This window comes from Thunnus albacares, chromosome 12, assembly GCF_914725855.1.
Source record: "Thunnus albacares chromosome 12, fThuAlb1.1, whole genome shotgun sequence".
Classification (NCBI taxonomy): Eukaryota; Metazoa; Chordata; class Actinopteri; order Scombriformes; family Scombridae; genus Thunnus; species Thunnus albacares.
This window is the reverse complement of record NC_058117.1, coordinates 2,591,699-2,607,055: the sequence shown is the minus strand read 5'-3', so window position 1 is coordinate 2,607,055 and position 15,357 is coordinate 2,591,699. Positions and strand designations below refer to the sequence as shown.

At 37.4% G+C, this 15,357-nt stretch overlaps 1 long non-coding RNA gene across 1 annotated transcript in view; it reads right to left on the bottom strand.

Moving 5' to 3' along the window:
• Positions 1-385: 385 nt before the first annotated feature.
• The window catches only part of LOC122993103, a 35,298-nt gene continuing 20,326 nt past the window's right edge, over positions 386-15,357 (bottom strand). Inside the window, exons 2-4 of the long non-coding RNA XR_006406335.1 lie at positions 3,562-3,867; positions 3,285-3,464; positions 386-750 (exon numbers count right to left, since the gene is read on the bottom strand). This is a non-coding gene — a long non-coding RNA (uncharacterized LOC122993103). The remainder of the gene's footprint in view (positions 751-3,284; positions 3,465-3,561; positions 3,868-15,357) is intronic.

Sequence of the window (15,357 nt, the reverse complement as noted above, 5' to 3'; positions counted from 1 at the left end):
AGTGATATTTAAGCATTTTAAGATGAAACATGTCTTGAAGTTAGCTGTAAATACTCATATTGAGCATTTCTTACTAGTATTAGGTAGTGCTTTTTGTGTCATAATAAGCCATAATGCTCTAGCCTTGTCATCCTCTTCATTTCAATTCAGTTGTATTTAACTTATTGTAAGATCTATTATAGAGATACTATTCTAGATTTAAGACAATCACCTACTTCAAATAATACTGAAAACATGAAAACAAGTCTTGCAGGACTAAATATGCAGTCCTGACAAACCTGTGCATAACATGGAGACTACTTCACTGCAGTGTATGACTGGAGCACCATTCATCACTCCCTCCCTCTCGCCCTCCCTCCCTCCAACCATCCTCTCTCACCACATAACAAGAGTCCCATGGACAGAGGTCTCATTTTACATTGAGTGTTTAAGTTATTTGCAACATTTGCATAGAATGAACACCATTTTACACTGGCATTAGTAACATGTTTTTTCAGTGTGTATGGAACTGTAACAAAATAATGAAGACAGCAGAACATGCCAAATATGTGTAACACCGGGTTTTCTGTGGCTATGAGGCAAATTAAAAAGGTCGGACCCAAACATCTGACCATTGTGTCCCTCAGTACACCTACAAAGTGATTAGCATTGTAACATCCAAATTAAGGGTTTTGGGCTAACATCAACGTTTGGCTAACTTGGCTTAATTCCAAACAAGTGTCAATGGCAACGACCATGGATTTCAGTAGCCTAGCATAGAATCTCAGAGAAAGAGAGAGAGAAAGAGAGAGAGAGAGAGAGAGAGAGAGAGAGAGAGAGAGAGAGAGAGAGAGGGAGAGATTGTGAGTGTCAAGTTATTGTTGTTACCTTAATTAAACAATTCGACACTGCTTCTATGCTTTGGCAAAATTGCAACTTCACATAGTCCTGCCAGTGCATGTACTGTACAGTAAATGTGACTATATAGTAGAGTTACATACACAAACACACACACACACACACACTCACACACAGAGGAGGTTTGTTAAATGAAGAAATTGTTAAATTGCCAATATGTCTTGTTTCTCTTGTGTCCCAAAAGGATGAAATGTAACTGATCTGTGGTTGTTTTCTCTTTATCTTCAGCTTTTCCATTAGGAATATAATGTTCTTATCCTGTCGCATCTTCCCTAGCTAATGTTTATGTACAGGTACCTAAGATTTGAGCTTTTGATTTATATGCTTGATGCTAATATAAATGTTTATATTTCTCATAAAGACAGTGTGTTAATATAAGTTGAGATTTGGTTAAAACTCAATTTGTGGTGTCATGTCATCTTTTAATGAACAACCTCAAGACAGATTTTCCTTTAGAGAGCAGTTGCTTTGTCCTTGCTTTTTAACAAGATTTGAAGATTTATGCAGTATGTCAGAGCACTGAGATATTTGTCATCAACACATATTAATTGGCTTTATGTCACATCCTACTTAAGTTAAATGAAGGGGAAAAAAACACCCCTCAAAGTGACATGACAATAAAAGACTGCTCTGGGTAATCATTTTAAAGCATAATAGCTTCTTGATTTAGACTATTAATCAGTTTGTGGTTTTTACCTTTTCTTTCTTTTTTCTTTGCTTTCACAGATTTTCCCAGAGGTTGAGGCTGCGCCAAACTGACATATTGCAGGATGGGATTGCATGAAGTACATGCACACCATCCAAAATGAGAAAGAAACTGTGAAATGTCTGCATTCATGCAATGAAGAGAAAGAGGAGAAACACAGGACAACTACTTGGTGGTCCTCATGAATTTGTAATGCTAGATGAAAGCAACATCTGCCACAAACAGAAGGTATTTGTTCTCTTGATGATAGAGTCTGATTTACTACTACTATTTTTATGGAGCTTAGCATAAGTTCAAGCAGGAAGACAGTTTATTATTCATTCATTCTCATTCCTCTCTCTCTCTCACACTGCTTCTCCTGCTCTCGTATCAGCTGATTAGGGGCATTACTTTTAGTTAACAAACCTGATTCTGCCACCATTTCCATCAGCCTATCACATCTTAGCTACCAATCCTCTAAACTGTTCCTCTTTTTGCCGTTGTCAGCTGTCATGTAGGATGTATAGGGGGCTTGAGTGTATGGGGGCTTCAGGTGCGCTCGTAAACCACAGAACTATATGCAACATTCAAAATATTACTACCTTATTGCCCTCCTCATTTAAGGATACAGCGTTGCTAAAAGTGTATTCAGTAGGCTATGTAAGCCTATATCAAGTGGATATATCACTGTTCAAGGCATTCCAGGTAATCCTGGTAAATCATGCATATAACTGGTGCTGGTGTCCTGGTTTATCGGTGTCTCTCAGCTACTTATCACGTTGCTGATCATGGCTAGCATATTCACACTTCTTACAACATCAAGACTTTCATATTCTCATCTTATATCACGTGTGTATACCCTATCGAGCCTCATGTCACTCTGCTTTTGCTCTATCATGACCCCTCACTTTTCTCTTTTACGTGCATGGGACCTCATACATCAGCTCAATGGTCAAAGGTCTTTCACTCTCGGTCTTTCAGCTTTCAGTGATGAATATGGGTTTTCGGAATGCTAGGCATCAAAGGAGAAAGAAGACTGCCAATTCTCAGACTTTTGAAGAAGCTCCCAATCATCAGAAGACATGTTCGTCTGGGATCTACAATTATCTCCTCTAGGCTCTCCCCTAATTTGTCATTTATCTGCTAAATGATTTTGGTTTTAGTGCATCTTTCTCTACTATGCTACACTTCATTGCTTTCAACAACAACACAAATACAAAAAAAAAACCAACAAAAAATAAAACAAAACAAAACTCATGTTCCACCCATTATGTTGTAAATGTATCAAAAATACCTTTGGGTCTATTCTCATAGAAATTTGAGGAAATTAATGGTCCTGAAATAAACTTTTATGTAAGTGGAGTCTAGCTAATTTGGTCACATATCAATTAATGTATGAAGTAACTGATGATTGATTGATTTAACAGTCCTTAACTGATGATCTATTAAATGTGAACTAATCACATAAAGTCATAGTGACTTGATCATTGATTAATGGTGAGCAACTGGAATTCATGATACATCCTGCATTAATTCATGCATTAAATCATTGTGAGTTATGCATTAGTTTAGCATTACTTAAGTAAGTGATTTTGTTGTTTTAATGACCCAACAATGCAGGTTTATTAGACTCGTGAACATCACAAGTGGAAATACAAACACCGCACAAGGGTAAATTTGTAAATGCAAAGTTGGAACTCACCTCTTTCATTACCGTTTGGGGTGGCACTCCCTTCTGAGGAGCAATCTGGAACTGTCGAGTCACTTGAAACAAATTCATCTGGGTCACTTGGCTGACCTTTGAATATCTCCCATCTGGAGTGGTCTTTTGGAGGGATCTCACGTTTTGCAATCTTTTGTATAGCTGTGAATACATAGTGACCTGTGACAAGACAAATTTAAATAAATCCTCAAATCTCTACTAAAAATGCCAAACATGAAACACTTTGGTTATCAGGTGGATGCATTTCAACACTTACCCATGTATTCTTGTTGTTGTCTCAGTCCTGCAGCATGGTATGGAACAGTACTATTCTCTTTGCCATAGCATCTGAAGTCCTTTGACATTTGGCAGTTGCTCCCTTCACCTTTCTTCTCCAACTCGAAGTATTCTTTTCAGATTTGCTCAAGTTTGGTGTTGTGTGCAACGCGTATTCTGGGAAGAATAACTTCACAACCTTTTCAGGGGTTGTGTACTTGGCAGGACATCCTTTCACAGGAGTAGATGTCTGTGGCAGCGGAGACTCATTAATAGATTCTTCTAATGATTCTTCTCAGCCAGATTCCTGTTAAATAAAAGAAAGTAATTAACTACTGGTAAAAACAAGCAGCATTGCATCAGAAGCCAGTTTAACTCTAAAAAAAACTTCTTGAAAGACAAATGATTATTCAGAACAATTTTAAACATGTTGAACAATCTCATAAAATTGCAGCACCACAAAAGTATGAAAAATAGTATGCACACACACTAAATTCATGACCAGGTTTATATGGTGTGGTGTTATGAAAACATGAATTTCTTAAGCTAAATCCACAGAGACATGTATTTTGGAACTGACAAGTTCCATGTCTGAACCACAGCAAGTGAATGGACAGAAACTCCCTAACAAAATAACCTCCAACACACTCATTTTCATGAAACTTGATTTGTATTAAAAGGGATAGTCCTTGTTGACAGGGTCATTCAATTTTTCCCTTCTCAGTCTAACTGTCATGTAGGCTAATGGCTAGGCTATTCAAAATTCACAGGAATATTTAGCCTGTTTAACAATCTGAGGCTACATAAACATTGAAACACCTCAAAACAGCCTATTACAATGGGGAATGCTGCTACCAGACGCTAAATAAATTCTCCTGAGTTGTTACAGTTATATAGTCTCAGTAATTTCTATAATAAGCTGAAGCAATGGTTACATTGGTACATATTGTTACATTGTATTATCAATTTTATTTTATGATCCTTTCAAGCACACTTTTTTTAGAACAATGTAACCATCATGTCATTAAGTGTTATTTTCTTTGACAGTTCTGCTGTTTCAGTGTACTTCATAAAATTTCATGTTTTAGTTAGTAGCACAATGGAACATATGGTACAAGTTTGTCTATATTGCATAGGAAAGGACACCATCCATTTTGATTAAAGGATGTGGTAAGGACTTTGTAATACCATGGGATTAAACAATGCTTTCTTACACAGTGCAGTTTCAGTTTACTTACTCTGTAAATTGTTAGTAATGTTGCAGAACATACATGATAAAAGTTTGTGTTTATTGCATGGAAAAGGGAATAACCAGCTACAAAGAATATGGTCAAAACATTTGGAAAATCTTTGGTTATCTCCAATGTCTTTGGTTATTTCTAATGCCCCCCACACCCATCTTCCCCCCAAACACATCACCCCACCACCATTGTCACTCACTGAATATAGCATAAACCTTACTGTTTACAATAAATCTGTGCTATGGCATTGTCAAGATATCAAAATGCAATGAAGACAGCGGTAAATTACAAAAAAGCTGCACAGATCAGAAAGCTGTTGCACCACAGAGATAAGTTAGAACATAATTCTAAGTAAAAACTTAATAGGTGCACACTTGACAACAACAAAAACAAAACAGTTGACCTTTTAATAAATACACAATGAAAATGTCTAAAAATAGAATAAAATATATTTTAAAAAGTATATAAATAATTTGAAAATATAAACTTGTGCAATTTTGCAAATACACTAATAAAAACAGCTAAAAGTAGTCCTTCCCTGAAACAGGATGTGCAACAGACAACCATGTAGCAAAAGCTGACAGTTGTGGGCAGAATATTAAGAGCTTATAGCCTGTATGGCTTGGGGGAAGAAACTCCTTCTCAACCTCTCAGCTCTTGCTTTGAGGGAGTGGATACATCTGCTGGAAGGTAGTTGTGGGTCTTTGATAATCTGGTCTGCTTTGGGTCTACACCACCCAGTGTAGATGTCCCAGAGGGACGGCAGAGTAGTTCCAGTGATGCATTCTGTGCACCTCATCACCCTGTGCAGTGCCTTTTTGTCCTGAGAGGAGCAGTGAATCTAAATGGTTACTTTTTCACCTGAAAAATATTAAAACTTAATAAAGTGACATATTAACAGCCCTATAGCAAAAATTTCAACAGCTTTTCAGCCTAGCTCCACCATTACTGCAGGTGGCTTAGGGCAGCAATACCTCCTCTTCCTTTCATGTTGGACTGAGGGCAGACTGGACGCTACAGTAACTCACTATTGCCCCTGACACAAAAAGTGGTATTACGAGACAGTAAAGGTTGGATGGGGCTGGAGCTAACTGGTTAGCATGCTAACTTCAGTAGATCTCTGCAGCACAATACATATAGGTCTTTGACACAACGTCAAAACTGTTATTTCTTCACATTCTGTTAGTAATTTTAGTTAATTTTGGAATGTTTTAAATTAAAATTCTGGCCAATTCTTACACAGTGAACCTTTAATATAAATACTTGAGTCTGTATAGAATGTAATGCACTCTGTTTTGTGATGTATGAGTTGGGAAAAAACTGTTGACCTTGAGGTTTTCCAGTAAAGCAGATTTATTTTCTTAAATCAAGTAAGTATATTTCTTCAAACAAGGTGATCATCTTTTACAAATAAAACAGCAGCTTCGTGAAAACCTTGTGACACGTCAAAAAAGCTTGTTTCATCTGAGATATGACTCAAAACAAGATGTTTTAAAGACTCTCTCACTTAACAAGATATTCATGATGCATTGTCTAAAAACAAATCCCTATATCTCATTGAAATTTTACTTGTTAGGTGATTGTGTCTTATATTAAGTGTAATGAGATATTTTGACTAGTAATTAGACAAATGTATAAGGTAAGATTTTGAGTTTTTGCAGTGTGTGTTGTGAAGTTTTTTTTAAATTTTTTTGTTAATCAAACTCGCCCACAAACGGAGCAGAACAGGTCGCCTTATTTGGCAATTTTAACAGTGCTGATTATGCTAATGATCTCACGAACGTGCTCTTCCTCATGAACATGTGACATTCACCAGGCTGAAATGAGTGATTTACGATAAGAGGGTTTGATGAATTTGACTTGGAACACTCGTATGAAAAAAGTCAGTTTTAGGATAAAAATACCAAAATGTTCTTGCATGAGGCCCAATGCCAATGTAACAATGTGGCTGTGTCCTTATATCACTATAATGAAGCTGCTGAGTGTGATGTTATCATAACCAGTAAGAATGATGGTTGAAGTGTGAAAATATGATCCAGGTTGTAAAAAACTGTTTCCCTGACAGCAAACAAAAAGGTGTGTAATAGCTTTTATGGCAACCAATAATTTGAGAAATGCAAATTAATTATTTAAACTGACATTCTGATTAGATTTAATGGTTGTGTTTGAGTCACGTGTTACAACAGGCAGTTGGAAGCATGCATGTTGCATATGTTGCCAAAGAATTTGGAAAGAAAGCATTCCTGTTCCCAGTTCTCTCACTTTTTTACAAATCACCTGAAGCCGTTAGTACCAATCATGTGAGCACTCAACTTTGAGATTTAAACATTTGCAATTACTTCAATCAATAATGAACATTCTCCTGGGGGAAAAACGGCATGGTGCTGTGGGAGCAGTGATAATTAATTATGCTGTCATGCATGTATCAAGCTGAGTATGAGAGTGTGTGTATATGTGTGTGCAGGTATTTGACATAAGCACAGAAAGAAATGCCTCGCCACTCAACATTTATGCTAGCAAAGAATGCTAATACTGGAAGGGACACAACTTGATTTCAGTGATTTTAACCTGAGCTCTAAGGTGAGCTTCTCCTGTGTGCTGGCAAAAAGAATTCACACAAACATTCTAGAAAAACTCTTTGATGGAAGCAGCTGCAATCAGCTGTGACCATAATTTCGCAAGTGCTTGTTGTGACAGGACTCTAGAAGCTCAATGTAGGTACCAGCACTGTAGGAGGATCTCAAGGTTCCTTCGTAGAACTGACAGACCGACATTGTCATCCCTAGAATTACTCCAGAGCACTGGAGGTTTTTAACCAACCATCCAGAGGATGAATCTTGATTATTTTGGTGATCCCTTGACATTTCTGCCATGAGGCTGATATTTGTGCTTTTAGCTGAAATTTCTCCACCACTATTAGATGAATTGCATGAAATTTGATGCAGCTAGTACCTATATATGTAATACATACTATTCGACATAGTATACTGTTTTAGTTGTTAGTATGCAAAATAATTTAGCATGTTTTATATGCTTTATACCAACAAGAAGTCAGATGTCAATCAAGCTGCAACTTTGGTCATCTCACTGCCAATATGATGGCACCTGCCTAACCTACCTTAAGTGCATTGATTCTGGTATGGTAAAGAGTTATTATTATATTCTTGTGTCCATAAAGGTATCTGGGAGAATGTGGGTGTGGCAGCCCACAGGATAAAAGGCCAACTCCCAGCATTGTTCAGGCTCTCTCACCTTGACTCATCCCAGCCAGCAGCAGCAGGCTTACACTTCATTGTTCACACATTCACACCTACATTGCTGATGTTACTGACTGACACACTCCATATTTGCAATTATTTCTCCAGTTGTTTACTTTATTATAATAAAAATCTTTAATTTACTGCCATCTGTTCCCACATTTGTCATGGCCCATGACAGCCAATTAAATATCTTGCTTTTTGTGTTTACTTTAAGATTTAACATAGCGTTTTTCTTTTTTATGGGTGTTGAGACCTGTTAATTGTAGTTGTATTATGTTGTTTGTGCAGTGGTGCCATATTCACATAGACACATGAGATTTTTCAGGAAGAAAGCCTGATAAAAATATAGTAATTATTTTTTGGCAATTTTTGCCTTTATTTGACAGTCAGTGAGGTAGGAAACATAGGGAGAGGGAGAGAGGGGTATGACATGCAACAAGGGTCATGTAACTGGGAGTCAAACTGTGGATGCTATTATGTGGTATGCGCATTAACCATTAGGCCACTGGGGCACCCCAAAATTGTGTATTTTAACATCTTTATTTGATGAATGTTTGTGTTTCTTCTCCTCTAGACTGTACTTGGTCATCCTCTGGTTTGGACCCAGGAACTGCGAAATCAGTCCCCGCCTATTCGGACTCCTTTTTATGGTCAAATTCCTGGGGGAATGTGCCAAGTGTGGTATAGATGGAGGGGAGGTTTGTGAAATGTTTGGAGCATATGTTGATTTTGAGCAGTTTAAGATCATGTTCATTTTTCAACATATTTAGTAATATTTTTCCACTGTTGACTTATAATCATTATCTATTGGGTAATAGGTATTTCCTGAAGTAGGAGGAGCTACTGTTTATATAAGGAGGAGTTGGAGCTTCTCCCAGGAGTTCAGACCATGCTGACACAAGCAGGCCACAGTGGCTGTTTACTGCCAGGGGCCCTAAATGGGGCATAGCCCGGTGCAGAGTTGTTTTCTTGTTTGTTTCCTGTAATTCTTTGTCATCTATAAATTGGGAGTAGGGATCCAACGATTATAGATTTTGATGGTATAATTATGGTCTGAGGAAAAATCATGGTTTCATGATTATTTCACGCATTCATTTATTTCACAACACTATGGATAGATAAAATCACATGTTTTGCATGTTTTGTTTTGAAGAGAGAGCATATGACAAACTTTGCCAAGGATTCTGCAACAGTGGGTTGAACTGCAGCAGTACCAGGTAGTCTAAAAGGGTTTTGAATGAGTTGCAGCTGATTAGTGGTTTTATTTGGTAAAGCAGTATAAAGGGCATTACAATAATCTAAGCGTGGGAAAAAAAAGGCATGAGTCAGTTTCTTGCATCTTCTTTCTTGCATCTGTAGGGTCTGACTCTTGCGATGTTTCTTAAATGATAAAAAGCTATCTTTAACATCGTTGATATGACCTTTAAAATTCAGTTCAGAGTCGAGGATAACACCCAAGCTTTTTACTTCTGGCTTAATCTGCAGAGCCAGATTTCCAAGCCTGCTTGAAAGTTCTTCTCTCTGTGCAGCTGTGTCAATCTTAAGAACTTCTGTTTTGTCTTCATTTAATTTAAGGAAGCTACCACTCATCCTCTGTACAATGCTAGGGAGACAATTTATCAAAGGATTTAGGGCCTCCTTATTGACTGGCGCTACAGATAAATATAACTGGGTGTCATCTGCATAACAATGAAAATTTACATCGGAAGCATATACAGGGAGGACAGTAGTGAACCAAGAATTTAACCCTAAGGACCACAAAAGAGAAATCACGCTTGTCTGAAAAATGTTCACCAAGGGTAACAAAATAGCTTCTGCCAGTGAGGTAAGCATTAAACTATTTCAGCGTAGTTCCAGAGAGTCTAATCCAACTTTCAGGTCTTTCAAGGATTGAAACATTTTTATTATCTGTGCTCACTCTAAGATCATTTATACTTTTACAAGTGCTGTCTCGGTACTATGTCCTCTTCTAAAACCAGACTGGATTTTTTTTGTGGATTTTGTTGTTTTGCAAGAATGCATCCAACTGTTTAAACACTGGCTTCTCTAAAATCTTACCCAGAAAAGGCAGGTTTGATATGGGCCTAAAATTACTCAAAACAGAAGGGTCAAGAGTATGCTTTTTGAGTAAAGGCCTGACTAGAGCTGTTTTGAGTGTATCTAGGAAGATGCCTGTCTCTAGAGAGCAGTCTACAATGTCAAATACATTGAAGATAAAACTATCTAAAACCTCCTTAAAGAAGAGAGTGGGAATGGCATTGAGGGAGCAAGTGGAGGATTTCAGCTGCATAATGATTTTGATTTTTGGGAGTTCCCCTTCACTAATTTTACAAAAGGAATTAAGATTTCCCCAAGAAGCACTGGCAGGTTTTTGATTGGTAAAATTATTTACAATACTAGCTCGGATATTAGTAATTTTACTTCCGAAGAAAGATGTGAACCCCTTGCATTTTGACTGTGAGGCATGGTGTATTTTTTCACTAAGTTTAGGAGGATTTAAAAGGTGATAAATGGTTAAAAATAAAATTCTGGGGTTGTTTCTACTGTCACTAATAATGAGAAGAGAAATATTCCTGTCTCTCACAGTGTAAAGCTTTGTTATAAACAAAAATGGATTTCATGAGGATCTCTCAGTGGATTGTTAATTTGCTTTTCCTCCAAATTCCCTCTTTAACAGACATGTTCCCTCATTTTTTTCAAGGCCCTTCCTTAACCTGTGATTTCTTTTTGATTTTCTCTGGTGCCATAATGTTGAGAGTTGATCTTAATTTACAGTTAAAGTGGTTTACTTGTTCATGAATTGATGTGATTTCATCAGAGAGAGGCTGGCCCACAAAAGTAATGTTGAAGAATAAGCAGTGTAAGTAGTGATCTGATATATTTATATCAACAATCTTATCAACCACAATGTTCAGCCCCCTAGATATCACTAAATCTAGTGTGTGGCCACAGTTGTGGGTTGGCCAAGCAGTATGTTGTATAAAATCGAAAGAGTCCAAAAGTTGCAAAGAGTCCATAGTATTGCAGTCTGAGACATTATTGATATGCAAATTAAAATCATTCAGTTCATTGTTATAAGAATCCTATCATGCACTATCATTACACTTTAAAAAGAATGGGAAACCATTGTTTAAGTATGTGACAATAGGTACGTGGAGAATAAAGATCTCATTATTTTGTTTTCTCAAATTGTGTCCCATGGTGGTAGTTCCCCTGACAGGTAGAACCTCCATGTTATGCAATACAGCATAGTTTAATCTCTAAATAGGACTTCATATTAATGTGTGAGTGCTTTACTGTGGATATAGAATGAGGTTTTGAAGCCCACATGTTTTTGGCACCCAAACATTTTGCTTATGCAAAAAAAAATTCCTTCCCGTGGTGCTGAGATTAAAAAGGTTCTGGCCCACTGTGGGGATTAAAAGGATTATGTGGTATTCACAATACTTTGATGGTTAAGACAGGCATCATAATAACCTTGTTGTTATGCATGAGTTTTGAAGAGGATATTTTTGATTCAAGGACATCAGCTTGTTCTTGAATTTGCTGCATTTCAAATTCTTATGCATTAGCTGTCAGTGGGAACGCATACAGCAAGGGACTCATAGTAGGTGTTCCACACTAGAATAGAAGATAATTAAAGAAAACTGTATTCAGAGACTGATTTACAAAAAACTACTGATTATCTAAAGAAAATTTCGGAGCATTTTCTGACATCTTTTTTATTAAGTTGTATGTCTTTGCTGCATTTAGAGAATCATTTAACATTCTAAAAATGAAATATTTTCTACAGTTGGATCTGTCGATTTGAAAATGTTAAAGGGTGTTTAAGAATGGCTGTATACTTTGTAAAGATGGAAATAACTTCTATAAAATGGGCCTACGTGGTCCGAGTCTTTTATTTCTGTCCAAACCATTTTTGTCTTTCCACCCACTCGCTTCGCTGCTGCATACAGTAGTGCTCCACACATCTGCACTGGCCTTTGATATGAGGCAATATCCATCAGAAACAAATAATATCTTTCTCTCCTAACCGTTTTCACTTAATTCAGTTTTTCAGGGACAAGTGTGGGAAAGCAGGAGAGTGATGCAAACAGGAGCAATATGGCGGAAAAGAGTGTCTGTCATGAAGTGCCCTCTGCACGAGTCTCCAAGGACTTTGGAGGAGATATGGGGGCGTGTTCAGGCCAGTGTGCTCAGTCAATGTGATGATGGCTTATTTCAAAAACCACTCTGACCAGTGATATGCTTTCAGGGTCAGTTTTCCTCAGCAATGTGTGTGAAAGTGAATGCCTTACAACTAAAGTAAATAAAACAGAGATGAGAGCTACTGATGATTTACCGATAACAATGCATTCCTGTTTTAATCCATGCCCAGAGGAGAAACTACTCATGTCTGATTGATTGATGGATCAATGAATTGATACTCCTTGAAACCTCAAAATCAAATTTTGTGGGGATCTGATTATTTTGAATTTATCTGCAGTAGACTGCAAAGTTCATTTGCATGTAATTGTTGAAATGTTTACTCATATTAATGTTTACTAATATATTGTAATCATACCATTTAGAGCATTTAAAAGAAATCTGTGGTCTTAAATGGAAGCTACAGTTTGTTACAACTTCAGGTTTAATTTTAGTGCTTTTGCCATGGGTTGTATCAGTTAGAACTTTCTGCTGAGATCTCAGCATGTGGTGGAAACATTGGTCCAACAGCACATAAAATGTGTAGTCAGACAGGTTGTAAACAAGACAGAAGTTGGTCCCAGCCAGACAGGAACTGGGGACGTTGTGGTTCATGGTCGGATTAACCCCTAGGCCATCAGGGCGCCCCAAGAAGCCAGCAGTTTATCTGCATTACCTAACTTTTTTAGTTTGACCACTTTATTTGGAGGTAAAACTGAAGTTAAGCATACTGATGTCAGTAATAATCTCTTTTTGGACAGGAGAAAAATGTGCTAGAACAGTTACAGTAGCTAAATGAAGGAAGTTGGGCTATAAACAATGATGGATATTTAAAACAAGATGGTTTGAGTGATAAATTTACTGTTTGTCTTTATTTACTCTGCCATATAAGTTTGATCTCCTTCAAATAGTGTTTCCCATAGTCCTGCCTTCTGTTTATGGGGTAAAGGCTTAATTTAGATTTAGGTTAGATTTTGCAGAAATGACAGGTTGGGGTTAGGGCCAGAGCCGGGTTGGAGTTAAGCATTGCAGAAGATGAAGGGTTGGGGATAGCGCTGAGGTTACGTTAGGGTAAAGCATTGCGGAAGATAACAGATCAGGGTTATGGTTAGTATTACAGAAGATGACAGGTTGGGGTTAGGGTTAAGGTTGGGTTTAATTTTTACAGAAGATGACAGGTTAGTGTTAGGGCTAAGGTTGTGTTGAGTTAAGTTTTGCAGAAGGTGACAGGTTGGGGTTAGGAAACAGGTTTGATTCAAATCGATGAGGAAACAGACTTCACAGCCAGACCAGGCTGAGCCAATGAGCAGGGAGGTCATTTATAGCTACTTTTTCTCTGCAGTGTTGTTGTATAGCTACTGCAATCGATTGGCAGATGATTACATAAAGCTGGTCTGTTTTTATCAGTACCACCAGAGTCCATTGATTGTCATAGGGCCAAAGACAATAATTACATACTGGTCACATAATATTGCTGTGCATTTTTAATCTGTACTGTTATTGAAAAAGTAAACTTTATTTTGTCACAATCTGCAGTTCGTTGGTAAAGAAAAATACATTATATAATGGAATACTGCATTGTTGACAATACTGTTTTGTATTTCAGATTTCAACTCTGACACACAGCAATATATCACCAACACACTAGACAGTATGATCCCTACTCTTTCTGACATATATCAGGGCATAATGATACATTGCAAGCCTAGTACCATGTAATGGCATCTTTGTTTACTTTCTCCAAATACTAAGCTGGCCAACCAACAACCAACCCTGAAAAAGAAGCGATTAAGGAGAATGTAGTGGCAGCTAAGCTATTTAATCATACTGTTTTACCCTGATTTCAAGATATTGAGTGGAATACATCCATCTACTACATCTATCCAATCTGATAGCCTGCCAAATACAAAAGATGAGCGCGATAAGGCATAAGATAGAGAGGTGGGATGTGATACACAGTATGTTTCTTAGTGCCAATTAAGGTAGACTCACACCATGGGAAATGACAGGGTAATGTGTCACATTTGATCTGATGTCAGATTGGTGCAGGGATGATGGATCCTGAGCTTGCCCTTATTTTCCTGTCTTTAATATCAACATACCACTCGAACACTATTGCACTCATGATTTGACCTGGCTGGAGAACACTTCATATGCCAGAGCTACAAACATTCAACTCATAAACAGTGAAAACGTAATAGTACAAGGTAATTTTTAGTAAGGTTTTTTTTGCTACTTTATAGCACAGTTGTTTGGTTTTTAGTTTTAGTTATGAAACATTTGGTTTTCACTGACAGATTTGAACCGATAATACAGTTAATCAAGTTTTACCAACAACAGAATTCAAGACAATTAGAACATTCAAAAATGTTTCTCAATTCATTTGCAGACATTTTCTCACCTTTGTTTTGCTGCTGTCTCTATCTGTTGTTCTTCATTTCAGAGCCCTTTTATTGTCTTTTTCTGCTCCCAATTTTACATCTTTTCTGTCTGTGTGTTTTTCTGTCTGTGTCTGAGCTCTGAATGTAGTCACTGTCATCACTGTGTCTACTGCAGGACTCAAGTTATAACATAAAACAGACACAAACCCAGTTAGCTGTCTGAATGCCTCTCATATTCTTACATATAAAAATTGCTGATAGTTGGAACCTTACAGCACCAGCAAGTTAGAGACTGGTTTTGGAGACAGAACCTTTTCTTTTCACAAATTTGAGGGTCAATAATGCATAAAAAAAGCCTACAGAAAATATTAAAAACTTGTCAAAGAATAATTTCATGTGAATAACACATTTTTGACTTCTTGGCTATGATTTGATGCATAGCGTCTCTCAGTGAATAGTTTCTCATACCAGAGGGGTATTTAATCAGTGGCTTGTTGCAAGGCTAGTAGAAGTAGGTAAACAGATGATGGTGTTTGGACAACTGAGGGGGCCGTGGCATTTAAATGAAAATGCCAATCAAGCCACATGGACCAGCCATTGTAGCTTATATGTGCTAAGGCTAAGTCCTGATTAAGCAAGAGTAACTGCTCTTTGCTTGGACAAGGGCAGGATTCAAGGACATCTTATAGGTGTGTGGAGCAAGACAAGCATGGATGGAGGCTGGAACACT